This window comes from Lissotriton vulgaris, chromosome 5, assembly GCF_964263255.1.
Source record: "Lissotriton vulgaris chromosome 5, aLisVul1.2, whole genome shotgun sequence".
Lineage (NCBI taxonomy): Eukaryota > Metazoa > Chordata > Amphibia > Caudata > Salamandridae > Lissotriton > Lissotriton vulgaris.
Genome location: NC_141693.1, coordinates 149,147,889 through 149,163,647, shown reverse-complemented (window position 1 = coordinate 149,163,647; position 15,759 = coordinate 149,147,889).

The following is a 15,759-nucleotide window of genomic DNA, read 5'->3' as shown; positions in this document are numbered from 1 at the left end:
GACGTTAGCGACTACTTTCAGTCGCTAACAGGTTGGATACGCTCACTTTGCATGTCATCAGCGATAAATATCGCTGACATGCAAAGCGGGCCCCAAACCGGTCGCTATCGCCAAAAAGCTGTTGCTACCATCAGTTAGCGACAGCTTGCTAATATAGCGATAGAATTATCGCCACTTAGCGGCCGAAAACGGCCACTAAACCGGCGATAATTGCCTATCGCCCCCCTTGGTAATATGCCCCTTTGTTTATTGGAGTCAGCGCCTCCATCTGCAGAGGAAGGATGTGGAGAAGCAGTCCTTCCCTCACTTTTGGTTGAAACGTTTCCCTTGGATAATTTTGGGGAGGGGTTTTCACCCTCTGGGAAAATCAATAAGTGGGCCTATACTGAATCAAACTACTTTGCTGTTCGTACCAATGCCTATTCCACCTATGCTATTCAGTCCCTTCTTAAGGACTTTCATGCCCTGGCTGATAAAGATCAAGAGGGGGCGGAATTTCCAGCTTTGTTGGCTACGATGGATCAACAGGTGTAGTATCTTTTGGATGTCACCTTTGACAATCTCTGTGCTTCAGCAGTAGTTTCTAGCGTGACAATTACAGCTCGTTTAACTATTTGGTTGTGGTCTCGGAAGGCCAATGCTGCTCACAAATGCTGTCCTGTTGAAACTGCCTTTCACTGGGTCAAAGGTTTTTGGCAGTGATTTGAAGGAGCTGATCAAAAAATCGGCGGAGAATAGGAAGCTAATGACTCATGTTCCTTCTGTGTGCATGGGCAGGGGTTCTGGGGTCGAAAGAGCTTTTGGCCCTGTGGTAGGGCTCGCCACACCAGCCTTTTTGAAGTAGGGGCTGTGGCTGGGGTGTTCCTCATGCCCACAAGTCCCAGTACTTCGCTGCCGCAGCCTCTCAAGCCCTTCCCAAGGCATGACTACTCCAGTTTCTGTCCTGTCGGGGAGCGTTCTTAGTTCTTTTGAGACATTGAGGCTCATTTCCATTACCAGAGCTTGGGTCTCTCAGGTGGTCTCAGATGGTTACAGCCTCGCTGTTTCTTAGAGACTCCTGCTCCTCAATCCCTGTCCATGTTGTCTTCTCTTCTTCAGCTGCTGCTTCAGAAGGTAGCTATTGTTCCTGTCCCTCCGGGGGAGTGGTTCCAGGGCTATTCTTCTCTCCTACTTTTGTTACAGAAAGCTTTCAGGGAGCTCCTCCCAGTCCTAGACCTGAAAGGGGTCAATCAGATTATCCCTCATGCTTCTTTCAAAATGGTCTTGTTTCAACTGATTCTGCCGCTCTTGAGGAAGGGTGAATTCCTGACATGCATCGATCTCCTGGATGCTTACCTCCCTGTTCTGATGCATCATTCTCAGCAGCAATGCCTCTGGTTTTCTGTCAAGGGCAACCACTTCCAGTTCGGGTCCTGCCCTTCTGGTTGGCCTCTGCTCCAAGGATGATCCCAAGCTGTTGGCTCCTTTGGTGGATATTTTGCATTCAGAAGGTATCCTAATTTTTCCTTATTTGGATGGCTGGATAGTTGCCTCTTGTTCTTTTTCCACTGTCCAGACAGAGGTGTGCAGAGTGACCAGGCTGCTGCAGGATTATGGCTTTCTGATCAACTGGACAATGTCCCTGGTCGGCCTTCACAGATCTCCCCTTCATCGGGGCTCTCAGCCTCTGGGGGAGAATTACCACTACTTTAGTTCTGGTCCCTTGGGGGAGGTTGCATCTATATCCCCTTGTTCACCATCTCATGTGACATTGGGACCCATTGTCTTGGAGGTGTGAGGCTTTAGTTACGATGATGCCCCAGATCTGCATGGCTCTCAACTGGTGGGTGGTTCCGGTTCATTTGGCCAGGAGTTTCAGGGAGGCATGTGTCTGTACTGTCACTGTTTCTCCTGTTCCAGATGATTTGTTTTTAGGCCAAATCCAATCTCCAGTATCCTTCCATAATCTATCTTCTGTGGAGGGAGAATGGGCCTGCAGTTGCTCTGAGTTGGAGCTTTCCATTTTTGGTGACAATGTGCCTGCATCTGGGGATGTTTCAGTCAATTCAATGTCAGTTCAGTCACCCAGAATGCCCTTATTTCTCACCTAGGTTGTCTAGTTCCATCATTGAGGGCTTGGGAAGTGAATGCTTTGGTGATTCTCTGGCCCAGCGGTCTTCTTTATTGTTTTCCCCCTATTCGTCTTATCCCTCAGGTGATTCAGAAGGTGGTCCAGGACCAGGCGGAGGTTCTCCTGATTGCACCAGGTTGGTCCAGGTGTCCTTAGCTCCTGTGTCTCCTCTGTCTGTCGGTCAGGCCCCACTGGGTGTTGCCATTTCATCTGTCTCCCCTGCACCAACAACTTCTTCTTTTGAACTCCCAACGCAGGTTTAGGCCGGCAGTTTGGCACTTGAAAGGCGATCCCTTTTAGGGCAGGGTTGTTCTGTGGATGTTGCTGAATTGATACAGTAGTCTTGGCGGACTTCTACCTTTAAGGCTTATGATTGGCATTAGCAGAATTTTTCAGTCTGGTGTCAGGATAGGGGGTTGTCTTCCTCTTTTCAGCCGACGGCTGTTTTGGAGTTTATTCAAAGCGGTTTTCAGCTGGGTTTGACTGTTTCTACCCTCTATAGTCTGTGGATTGCGGTTCAGGCTTTTTGAGGGGATGATGTTTTGCCATTGGCCCATCTGGCGGTTCAGATGCTGTTGTTCTCTTTGGCATTCCCCTGTGCCGCTTCTGGATTTACCTGTTCCTCCTCTGGATTTACGTTTGGTCCTGTAGGGTCTGCAGGGTGCTCCCTTTGAGCCTTGGGATTCGGCAGTCTTTAAGTTTCTTTCAACCAAGGTTGTTCTTCTGGTAGCCCTTCCCTCAGGGAGGCGGGTGGGAGAACTTGGGGCCTTGCTGTCCTCTAATTTCCTTTATTTTTTTCCGGAAAAGGGGGTGCTTCGTCCTAGTCCAGCTTTTCTCCCCAACGTGGTGTCTTCTTTTCATTTGGATGCAGATATTGTTATGCCTTCCTTTTATCCCTCCCCTGAGTTAGCTAATGAGGTCAGTTTGCATTCTTTGGATGCACATTGTGCGCTTTCAGTTTATTTGTCAATTTTGGTCGTTAGGTTCTGCATGAAGGAGGTAAACTCATTACATAAGGACTGTGGCAAGGAAGATATGGACTCAGCATAATGAATATTACCGGTAAGTAACCGGGCATTAATATTGAGACTGCCCCAAACTCACATGTCAGAAGTTTCTGATGTTCTCTGCACTGATGGGAATGAGTACAGGAAGTACTTGGGGCCCGATGTAGGTCGGTCGTTAACGGCCAAAAATCGGTATTTTTGGCCGTTACCGATCGGTAAATAGGTGATTGGTATGTAGGGGCATTATTTTACCGAATCGGTAAAATTACTGATTCGGTAATTTTACCGATTCGGTAAAATAAAAAATCGGTACATTTACCGAATCTGAGCCACCCATATGTAGGTGGGACTCTTCAGAGTCCCAGGAGCCTTACCGAATCGGTATTTTACCATCAAATCCAATTTGATGGTAAAATACCGATTCCGGTGTGCATGCACATGTGTGCATGCACACCTATGCCATGTGACAGGCAGACCTGCCCTTAGGGCATGTATGCCTGCCACATGGCACCCGAGCCTGTTTTGGGGGTACCAGAGGGTGTCAAAGTGACACCCCCTGCACCCTTGTAAAAATCGGTATTTACCGATTCGGTAAATACCGAATCGGTAATGCCCATTCATTCCCATGGGCTTCAAAGCCCATAGGAATGAATGGGCATTACCGATTCGGTATTTACCGAATCGGTAAATACCGAAATCATCCGATTCGGTATTCCAGCACATCTGGAATACCTACATGTCGACCCCATAGATTTGCCGATTTTTAATTACCGAATCGGTAAAATTTGGTGATTTAAAATCGGTAAATCTATTTCACCTACATCTGGCCCTTGGTATCCAAGGCCTCACAAATAAAGGTGGTACAGCACTTTAGCAAGATTTGCTCTTGTGTAGTGTTCCTTCCACTAGAGGGCGATGTGTAGCAGTGGTGTTAGCACAGGAGGCACCAGTGATATGCTGCATCATTTTATATTTCATTACTAATTTCGCCCACACAGCAAAAGAGTGATGCTATTCTGTCATCCTTTACATGGAATCAGTACAAAACAATTTACCTGGCCAGCCTTTCTATGTTGGATTTACTGCAGAGATGCCTGACTCCAGGGCACCAGATATCCTTGCAGTCTTTTTTGTTCTCTAAATACCTGCCTAATACCGTCCCAAATATGTATGTAATTTCTCTTCCATGTTGGAAACAGGCAAATGGTTAATGTTTATGGTGTTTAGAACGCAACCTTTTTCGGGATGGCCATACAAGGTCCCCAAAGACATGCAATGCTCCAGAGACAATAAATGTTCTATTAATATACCTAATCTGGGCTTCTGGCATATTTCCAGGTGTTCTGTACTCTTATCAACTTGTAAAGATTAGTGAAGAGAGACTCTTGTTTATCTTCTTCTGGCCTGGACTGTGCGTTGGACAATCTGGCAGTTTTTTAGGTGATTCATCTTCCAGGGGGTTGGGGGGGGGGCCCTCAGCTGGGCACTGCTCTTTTGCCCTATGGGATGTATCCAAACAGTATCTTTACCCATATTCAATGGTGGCCATTACTTCCTTAATCCATACTGTAGGATGCTGATAGTTGATGGTATCTCATTCTAGTGAAAGGGAGCAAGTCGATCTGCTCATACCCATGAGAAACAAAATCCCATCAGTCTCAATAATTGAAGGGGCATATTTACAAGCCCCTTGCATTGCTGGTGCTTCACTTTTTAGGAAATATCACTAATGGGTTTGGCTCTAATCAGTAAGGCTGAGCCTCTTATCAAATAAAAAGCACAGGACCGCCAGTACTGATATTCAATTCAGATGTAATAGAAAACTGAGCAGGAAAAATATCAAAACAAGTCGCCTCTGAGTAATAGTGTTAATTTCAAAAGATGATTCAATTCAATTTTTTCTTTTTTAACAACCAATTCTTTTCTGTACAAAAGACACACAACACCACAAAAATATTTGGGAAAAAATATATTTAAGAAAGAATACAACAATGACTAGCCTCCAATGGGGCTTATCTCATCACTAACATTAATACCAATTCAACCATACACCATTCCACATTCAAAACCAAGTAGCATCCCACAGACATTCAATTCACAAACCACACCCTTGGTTATCCAAATCCTTATTTCTTTTAGTTACAACACCATGGAACGTGCTCCAAAAGAAGAACAATTTTGCATCAAAAATTAGATGTGCTCCACATATAATGACAATGAGTTTTCAGTTCACACATAAGAGTTTTGGGAGTGCACAAAGAAGTAAACCCGTTAATTTATTAGGGAGTTGGCTTGTAAGGTTGTTATCAAAGCCGAAGATAACTAGGGCAAGGTTAAGATTCACCTTAAGTTTGAAAATTCCCTCCAAAGCATTCTCCACATTCTGCCAAAAAACTCTTAGATGATCACAATCAAAAAACATATATAAATCATCCGCCTCCGCCAAACCACACCTTGAACAGATAGGAGATGAATTTGGAGCATACTTTGCTATTTTTTTAGGCATGAAGTATAACCTATTGGTAACATAAAAGTGATTCTTTTTAAAGAAGCAGGCTTAACAAACTTGTATAGGTTTTGGAGAGACCGGAGGTAAAGGTTAACAGAGATATCTTCCATGACTGATGAATTCCATACTGAATGGGGGAGAGGGAGCTCTGCATCCTCCGCATCAAGCAGACTCCTGTGCCATAGCCCAACCTCGTTCTTTCTAGGATTTACATTTTGGAGTATATGTTCACTCTCCCAGTTCCCACCAATTTAGTCCTTATTTGTTTGATCTCAATAGCCCGTAGGGAGATCTGTAAGTTGTGGAAAGACCCTAGACCCCCGTGCTATGAGAACTGGCTGGGCGTAGTACTCAGTATGGCGAGATTGGAACAAGATGTGGAAAATATCTGGTCACCACTAATTACTTGGGGTTCGGAAATGAGGCTGGTTTGAGGCTTCAATGGTCCAATGATTACAAGAAGCCTTGCACAAAAGAAGCTGGCCTGGTCGGCCTAAAGTGAATGCAAGAACATGGACCCAGGGCGCCCAGGTTGGAAGGGGGTCTTCATTGTGAAAATTGCAGACGCTTATGGTGAAATGAGGACAAAAAAAAAAGAGTTTTGGGAGTGCACACAACAGAAAAACGTTTTAAGGCTACATTTGTTTGGCAATCCTAAACAGATCTACGCGTTTAAAACCCACTTCATTCCGGGGTTCTTTTCAAGACCAAACAACTGTGGATAGAAGAAAAAGAAGAGAAAATCTTACTTCAAAAGGACTACCACACCCAAAAAAACGCTACCACCCGGTCTGTCAGCCTCAATGAAAACTCTTACCATTTCCTTAATCCACCAATGAATGGAATTCAAAAGTTATCTAAAATAAAATCAAACAAAAGTGGGGGAGCAAAAGAGAAAGGAGAAGTCAGTCAAAGAGCGGTTTAATGGTCAGATGAGTTCAACTTTGAATACAATTAATGTCACTTACTGGGATATCGGCGTGAAGGCTTGTGATGGTGTGTTTCCAAAATGCCTGAAATGCGAGTCTGATAGATGCCGGGAGATGAATTCTTTACAGTGCCTAGTAAATGGCTGGAAAAATGAAGTGGACAATATTTAGAACACATCCTTCACAAAGTGATGTGATGAGTTCTGTCAGCGTGTGACGTTAACAAAACATACCTTGAAACGGCTTAGCGTTGTTTACAGCTGTTTTGCCAGATTGCCGTATCTCGTAATTCTGAAATAAAACAGCCAAAGGGGAACAGTTTAAAAATTTTCTCTGACACAAAGGAGAAGAATTACAAGCATTGGAAATGCAATAGGTCTCGCATTAGAAAAGTTGGAGCTATTGGTCTTGTAAATGATTTTTTTTTATTTACGTGTTGTTTTTGAAAATAGCTAAATTAATAGCTTTGTCATTTACAATGCCAATAGTTATAACTTTTGCAAATGTGACACCTATAGCATTTGTAATGCAACATGTTTTGTATTTACGTGACTTAGATGTATTGATATTACAAATAACAATGGCTTTTAATTTTTGTAAATAATTAATACTTAAATAATTTATTTAATTTATAATGGCAATAGCTTAAACGTTTGTAAATAACTTTTGTGAAGATTATGTTCAGTGTATTTTATTGTGACAAAAATCCAAGAACATTGCATTTGCACCTACACACACACAGAGCCACACACATATAGATGTGGTGGTGGTGGATCTGGGGGATATGGTGGTGGTGGTGGTGATAGTGGTGGATGTGGGGGTGGATGTGGTGGTGGATGTGGTGGTGGATGTGGTGGTGGTGGATGTGGTGGTGATGTGGTGGATGTGGTGGGTGTGGATGTGGTGAAAGTGGTGGTGGATGTGGTGGTGGAAGTGCTGGTGGTGGGTGTGGTGGATGTGGTGGTGGTGGGACGGTGGTGGATGAGGTGGCGGATGTGCTGGTGGATGTGGTGGTGGTGGTGGATGCGGTGGTGGATGCGGTGGATGTGGATGCGGTGGATGTGGTGGTGGTGGATGCGGTGGTGGATGAGGTGGCGGATGTGCTGGTGGATGTGGTGGTGGTGGATGTGGTGGTGGTGGTGGATGCGGTGGTGGATGCGGTGGTGGATGTGGTGGTGGATGTGGATGCGGTGGATGTGGTGGTGGTGGTGATGGATGTGGTGGTGGTGAATGTGGTGGTGGATGTGGCGGTGGTGGATGTGGTGGTGGTGGTGGATGTGGTGGTGGTGGATGTGGTGGTGGTGGATGTGGTGGTGGATGCGGTGGTGGTGGATGTGGTGGTTGATGCGGTGGTGGATGTGGCGGTGGATATCATGGTGGATGTGGATGTGATGGTGGATGTGGTGGTGGTGGATGCAGTGGTGGATGTGGTGGTGATGGTGGATGTGGTGGTGGATGTGGTGGTGGTGGATGTGGTGGTGGTGGTGGTGGTGGATGTGGCGGTGGTGGATGTGGTGGTGGTGGATGTGGTGGATGTGGCGGTGGTGGATGTGGTGGTGGGGAGAGAGTGGGCAGGGCTTCAAGTCCATACTCCAATACAGCACATCTTGCATAGCAGTGCATGGGCTGACCAGGCTCGACCTATTAAATGAAATTAGAAGAGAGAAGTACGTTGGGAGTAGATAACAAAGGAGTAAAGGGAAGAAAAGTCGGGAGAAAGAATGAGTTACGGAGAAGGAGGGCAACATAATGATTCAAAATTAAAAGTACGGAGGATATGGAATGTGGAGGTGACAGCTGGCAGGAACGAGAGGAAAGTGAGAGATGTCTCTTTCTTTATAAATAACTTTTCGAGCTGTGGATAGAAGCATCACAGGATTTGAGTGAATGCGAACGTTGTCCCATTTTTTCAGCTCTTAGAGCGTGCACTCTTTCTCGAAATTAAAGCCTTGCGGACCCTAGTGAGAGTGACTTGTTTTGAGTTTCGTTCAAAGCCACTTTGCCGCTGTCTGCATTGGCTTCACAGTACATATAGCTCAACTTTAACAACTCTGGCTAGTCCCCCAAAAATATGGCTGGTGTGCTGAAGAGTGAAGAAGGTGACGTTGTTCGTGTGTCAGCAGGAGAGGTCCGCAGTTGTGCCCCCTCCCTCATCATCTGGCTCCTGCAGGAGGGTTAGCGGCTCTCGTGATGTCCTCAGGCAAAGGGAGGAGGGTGGGAAGAAGCCGGGGGGAGGGAAGGAAGGGGGAGGAGAGGCGGGATGTATTTTCAAGCTTTAAACAAGGGGCGGAGCGAGGGGGAGGTGTGCTGGGAGAGAGAGTGGGGAGGGGAAGAGCTGCTGGCGGAGCATCCTTGTTATGGGCGATGTGTTGCTGTAAAGTGGATTATAGGCTGATCGACTAAGAGTCGGCAGGCTGGGGAACAGATGCTGCTGGGGAACGGATGAGGGGAGGTGCTGGCGGCTGGGGAGGCAGGTGGCGGAGAGCAAGGGGCGGAGCGGGAAGAGCTGCAGAACAAAATAGTGTGTAACTTTCTTTCTTTACCGAGCAGTTTATGCCATCTCTACAAGTTGCGCTATAAGAATCTGGACAATTTTCCGCATGTCCAGCTGATGCCTGAATTCCGTGCTGTATGCTAGAGTGCTGGGGGGGGGAGGGGGCGGAGCGGGAAGAGCGTCGTGAGGGGAGAGAGAGTGGGGAGAGGGCGGAGCAGGAAGAGCTGCTCTTGGCAGGCTGTGTCAGTGTGGAATACTGGCGGCTGGGGAGGCAGGGGGCAGAGAGCAAGGGGCGGAGCGAGGGGGAGGTGTGCTGGGAGAGAGAGTGGGGAGGGGAAGAGCTGCTGGCGGAGCATCCTTGTTATGGGCACCCTCGGAAACATGCCCCGTTCTGTGAGAGGAATCGGTGTGGAGAGCAGAGGCTTCCGCCAACAGATGGGTAGGAGAGACTCAAAGCTATCGGGCAGGGGCTGTGCTGGAGGCGACTTGCAACCAAAGAAGCCGCACTGTAAGCGGTGATGCATAGGTGTATGACACAAGAGGCAAGCTGCGTCTTGAGCCTCCCTCCGCTCGAGGCAGAACAGACAGTTTCACGGAAGACAAGCAGTGCTAGAGTGCTGGGAGAGAGAGTGGGGAGGGGGCGGAGCGGTAGGGGCGTCGTGAGGGGAGAGAGAGTGGGGAGAGGGCGGAGCAGGAAGAGCTGCTCTCGGCAGGCTGGGGAACAGATGCTGCTGGGGAACTGATGAGGGGAGGTGCCCTGAAGAAATGCGACACGGCAGGCAGGGGAGGGGGCGGAGCGGGGGTGTGGGAGGAGTGCGGCTGAGGGAAAAGACATGCAAGGCAGGCGGCTGGGGGCATGTGCACGCGCTTTTAATGTCAATGCGCATGCGCATTGAGCTTGAATTTCACGGGCACTACAAGGAATCGCCATCGACTTGCAAGTTGGTTAAAGTCTGTTTAAGCCCCCATAGTCTTGCAAGCTCAATGCGCATGCGCATTGACAGGCGAGACTCAAAAAACAGTGGAAAGCGCTGCCTACCCAATCGTTGCACGCTTTCCTCTTAGTTCAGAAGGATTCCCGACATCACTGCGTCTCAACCGGCAAAAGGTTCGGTAAATGGGCCGCCATTGGCAGTGTTCACATGTAGCAGTTGCTACTGATTCTGGAGCCTTCACTGTGGCTTCTGAGAACAGTAGTATGTTCCTGGTTCTTCATAGAAACTGAACGATCGACCAGTGTGACCGTGTATTGTTATGTTAATTGTTTCAGAAAATCTATACTCACTGAGGATAAAAAGATGAACAAACTTGCATGGTCATAAATCGGCTCAGAAATTGAATGTGGGAGTCCACACGGCTACAGATGAATAATTACAGCTTATAAATTTGTAATAATTTGTTTAATCCTGTTATTGCGGTATCAAATTTCACAATAAGTATTGCCTCACGTTGGGTTACTTTCTGGTCCATATTGCCTCCTCTAATATCTCGTTCCACTTTTGAAATGATTGTCCAATGCAAATCCCCTTCTGTATGTGTATTACTCAAGGAAGCATAATTATTTTTGCGCAAATCCTTGTGAACAAATATTAGGTGACCAGGATTTGCCTCAAAAAACATAGATGGTTGCATGGGAAAGCCAACGTACCACCCATAATATGCCCATTTAGGCAAAGTACTGAAAGTAGCACATAACACTACTTTGCAATACTTTTGCCAACTTTTCAACACAAATCATGATTTCCATTGGAAAGTAAATCCTAACACAACACTTTGCTTCACTTTTGTGATGTCACTCAATGTCTAAGTTTATCTGGTGAAAATATCCTCTTTTCTAAAGCCAAATTCAACAAAGCCAGCACGAACATTTTTAGTTCAAAGAAAAGCAGCCCCTAATGCTTGCAGCACCGGTTGTTTGTTCAGCGGCTGACGCTCAGTGCTTTGCTCTGCCAGCTTTAAACACTGCCTGACACCTTTGATGTCCTTGCCTGTGAGCAACTGCTTGATGTTCAGTTGGTTTTGCTAATTTCTTGAGCTCACTCGTTTGGAGTTAGACAGAAGTCTTCTTGTCCCATTGTAGCACCTCGTTTGTTTTAGAAATTAAAACTGCACAAGGAATCTTGCAGTGGTGTGTTTGGATGGTTTATAAAGAGTAACCTTACACACAAGCTTTCTGCTACAACCCCACAAAAAGACATGAGAGTCCGGAACTTGGGCGAGAGACCTAGATAAATGCATGATTGCAGAAAAAGAGTTTTTTAAGTCAAGGGGTTGCCCTCTGAAGTGGTATAAGAAATGGGGAAGGTGGAATGTTTATAGGGGGGACCTGTGTGTATCACTAACTACAGAAATGGAAATGTCACAACACCAACAAGACAGAAGGGATACCGACGGCTGAGTGACGCCGATATTTTAATAGATAACGTTTGTAAAACATTTGTACTTGTCAATGTAATTGATGGTGACTATATATACTTGACTGATGCTGCTTTACTATGAAAAATACCATTAAAAATGAAAGTTGTTGTTGGTTGGGCTATGTGTGCTGCGTGAGAGATGTTCAAATTCTGGCAACAAAAAGTTATTTTCTGTATTTAATGCTACATTAATGTCTAATTGAAATGGGAACATATTCATACTGTTTGTCCTAGTTAGGCCAGCACTAAAAAGACATGGTGATGATGGACATTCCCCTCTAAGGAAATAGCGCAATCAGTGGGGTGTCGGCAATGCCAAAAAATGGAGCAGACCATGAGTGTGGTGAGGACTGGGAGTGGGAGCCCATGAAGTTCTCTCATGGTCTGCCTGATCCTGGTACACTCACAATGATATTTGAAAAGGCTACTTTATGCATAGAGGATGCTCTTCAATCGAGTCGAATGGATTTTAAGGATGACCCACTCAGGCTACTTACTGTCAGCAGGGAGGGTGATCCTCATTGGAATTAGGTGAATAATCAGGATGACACACTCAGTGGAGGTAGGTGGATTTTGAGTGTTACACGCCCTTTAATGTACATAGGTTTGGAGATCCTAAAATGGCAATATCTTCTGACTGGCAAATTACATGATGGTCGCCATCTCAAATTTCAGGCTTGTAGAAAATTGCTGTTTTGAATCTGTGACTCAGTTTAAATTTTTTGGCATTCCGAAATATGTACCTACAAACCACAGATAAAAAGTGCCTGGCTGAAGATGTTCATGGTGACAAAGTTGTGGCTAGCAGCTACATACAGGAAGATCACCTGGGTTTTTACTTAGAACATGTATATTCATTTTTCACTTACCGGTTCCTCTTTGTAGAAAAATGCCCTCTTTCTAAAATAGGTTTTACGCTCTCTTTGAGTTACCCAAGAGCAAAATCATAGAAACCAAAGTTGTACACAGTTATATTGTGAGCAACATATGTCTGTATCTGACTTATATAAAGTGAACCTAGCTGCAAAACAATGCAGTGCTGTACAGGACATATGCATGCAATGCAGGCGAGGGGGCACAGGCGCAATAAAGGGATAGGGAGTCAGGAGAGGGTGGTTAGGGTTAGGGTAAAGAGTTAGGAGGGTTATCTAAGGAGGTCTGCCCTTGCCCAGAGGAAATGCTGGCTGCTGTTAAAGAGGAATAGGGCATGAAGGGAGAATGGGCCAATTTACCACTGTATACTACAAATGTACACAGTGAGTTGAATTATCATATCATTGTTGTGTTTACCAGTGCATTCATCGACCCTATCTGTTGACATTGAGTAGGCACAAAGCCTGTTTCCAAGCACAGTTGATTACGCTGGCGTGTCCTTGAAATGAGCAATGGCAGTCAGATCCCAGGAGACAGGACATGTGAATTAGGGCTCCCGCTGGCCTATGATTACCTTTGTGGACAAACATGCAGAGAGCTTGAGCCAAGAAACCATGGATACTGCTTCATTTATATTTGAAACTGTGTTTGTTGTTAAGATAATATTGTGCAGCCCTGAAAAGCTGATGGTGTTATTTGCTTGTTTAATCTTCCAGGCCTGATGAGCAATTAACAAACAGATGCAAAGATAACTTGAATAAGCTGCTAAAAAAAAGTTCAATTCCTCTACGGCACTGAACTGACTGCCACTGGCCTCAGCCTTATCAGGCACTTCTGCGGCTCAATGGGGAAGCTTAAAGATTTAGCAGATATCAGAACCTTAAGGCTTAGTTGAGTCTTGTTCTCCCTTCTCCAGCAGATTGCGCATTAATGGAAGATTAGGCAGTGTCCTCGGTGCATTGACCCTTTAGCTCTTCATTTAGAGGACCAGCTTGTGACCTACCCAGAGGTGCAGCTTCAAAGACCACAAAGTCAATATGCGACAATCTCAAAGCGGTGACGCTACTCCCAAATAATCCTGAGCCACTGAGATAGGGGCAACAGGATGGCACTTCGACCTTCTAGTTCATGAACATCTAAGGTGTCTAGTGATAAAGGTTCAGATATGGTGCATAAAAGTGCAAGTGCCATCATCTTGATGCTGAGAGTGGCAATCTCAACCTGACACAGGCAATTGATTTCCTATTTGAGAGCCATGAGAGATTGCGGCCAATGCTTGGAGACGCACCTGAAAACCATAAGCCATTTCTAAGGAAGATGCTAAAAGAGGGCATAGTCAGAGGGCTGGGGACACTGATGAGCGACGAACCTCTTTACTGCATTGAAAAGGTTGAAGAATCTACTTCATCTGAGAAATGGAGCGCACTTTGTTGAATAAAGTCTCGATTCACAAAACCGTTTGTGGTTGTAAGTATAATTTTAGAGGGCACAAATGGAAATTGATGGAGATCTATCTCGAATAATGATTGGGTGTATTGAAATTTGTGAAAATGACGGTTTCAAATTTCAATTACAATTGTGAAAATCTTCCAGAGCAGTAATGAAAACACTGGGGCAATACAATTTGCTTTTTCTGTGTATGTGGGATTTTTGGCAAAGGTAACAAGCGCCTAGAATTCTGGCTTTTCACAAACCTTCCACATAATGGGGCATATTACCAAGCAATAGCGATAATTATCGCTATTGCTTGGTTAGATTGAAAACATTAACGCTGAGCTGCAGCGATTTTTATTGCAGATAAATCTTGGTATTACCAAGGTTTATCGCAAATGCGATAAAAATCGGCCGCAATGCATGAATATCGCAGGAAAAGTCAGCGATATTCATGCATTAGCGAGCTAATGCTATTAGCCATGTTATCCACCTGCAATTGGATAACATGGCTAAGAACTGCTCAGGGCAGGTGTCAGCTTTTGGAGATATTCGCGCTTAGCGCGAATATCTCCAAAAGTTGGTAATAGGAGATAGCGATGTTAGCGACTGTTTCTAGTCGCTAACATCTTGGCACGCCCACTTTGCATGTCATTAGTGATATATATCACTGACATGCAAAGCGGGGCCCAAGATGGTCGCTATCTCCTACTAGCTGTCGCTAACTGGTGTTTGCGACAGCTAGGTAATAGGGAGATAATTTTATCTCCGCTTTCTTGGCTTTTAAAGCCAAAAAAGCGGAGATAAACCCCCTTGATAATATGCCCCAATGTTCTCAGCCCATCTGCATAGTTGTCTTTAGTCCATAAACAGATTGGGGTGAAGGTGCAAATGGGATGGTAAGATGTCCTGACCACTCTATTATGTTGCATGTGATTATGAGCAGGCTCTTTCACATATCCCAAAAATTATTTCTGCATGATGAAATAAATTAAACAAAGGTAAAACATGCAAATGCACATTTAAGCTCTATTTTCACTAAAGATTTTCACACTGCAGACAGTTCTCGGGAGGGATGTATAACTTGATCTGTTTTTCGAGTCATACTCTTGTAATTCCGTATTTAAAAAAATAGAAAATTATTGTAAATCTTTGTTGGAAATCGACATACTACGGGGGGCGTGGTCTCGCTGTAGATGAGGTGAGATGCACGCTGCAGGAGCTTCAGCAGAGTGCTACCTTTATTAGCAATTATAAGCGGAGCTGAGGGCTGTTTGCTGACGCTTTTTAGGGCGCATAGGTGGTGGAAGAAACAGCTGCGGGGAAACAGCTGTGCTGTCCCGGCCTCCCCCTGCTGACTGTGGCGGCCGCCATTTTGCGACATCCAGATCTAAGCCTGACGTGGGATTGGCGAGTGCTGCTTCAAGCATCCTTGGACCCTAACGGTGTCGTGCTGCCCTGGCAAGGGTGGCGGGGCACATCTGAGACAACAGACGCACCGGAGGCACTGGGGGCTGACTGAGAACCCTCTGGCTGCATCTGCTGTCCGCCATCTTGATTGTGGGCGCGGCCCTAGAGGTGACGGAGCCGGACTGGAGTAGGCGGCAAATGACAGAAGGACGGTGGTTGGGCGGCGTAGTGTTGAATGGCGCTATCATAGGGCAGGCAATGGCTGGATGTGGCAGGTAGAAGACTCCATCAGCTAAGGGCCCGGTGCTGACCCTCCCCCAGCGCACTCTAGCATTGCCGCGCAGAGGCCCAGCTGCTGGAGGCGAGGGGGTGCTGGACTGTTACCCCTGCGTGGAGGACCGCTGATGTGACTGCACGCCCTGCCCGTGTGTCCGACTGCCTTCATCAAGCTGCCTGAAGTTCACCCTGAGGAGAGGCCCGCCAGAGGTCTTATCGACCGCACTAACCTGCAGACACCCCTGCGCTGCCTGTGTGCGGACCCATTCCAGCGCTGCCAACCGGAGAGCAACCAGTCGATGT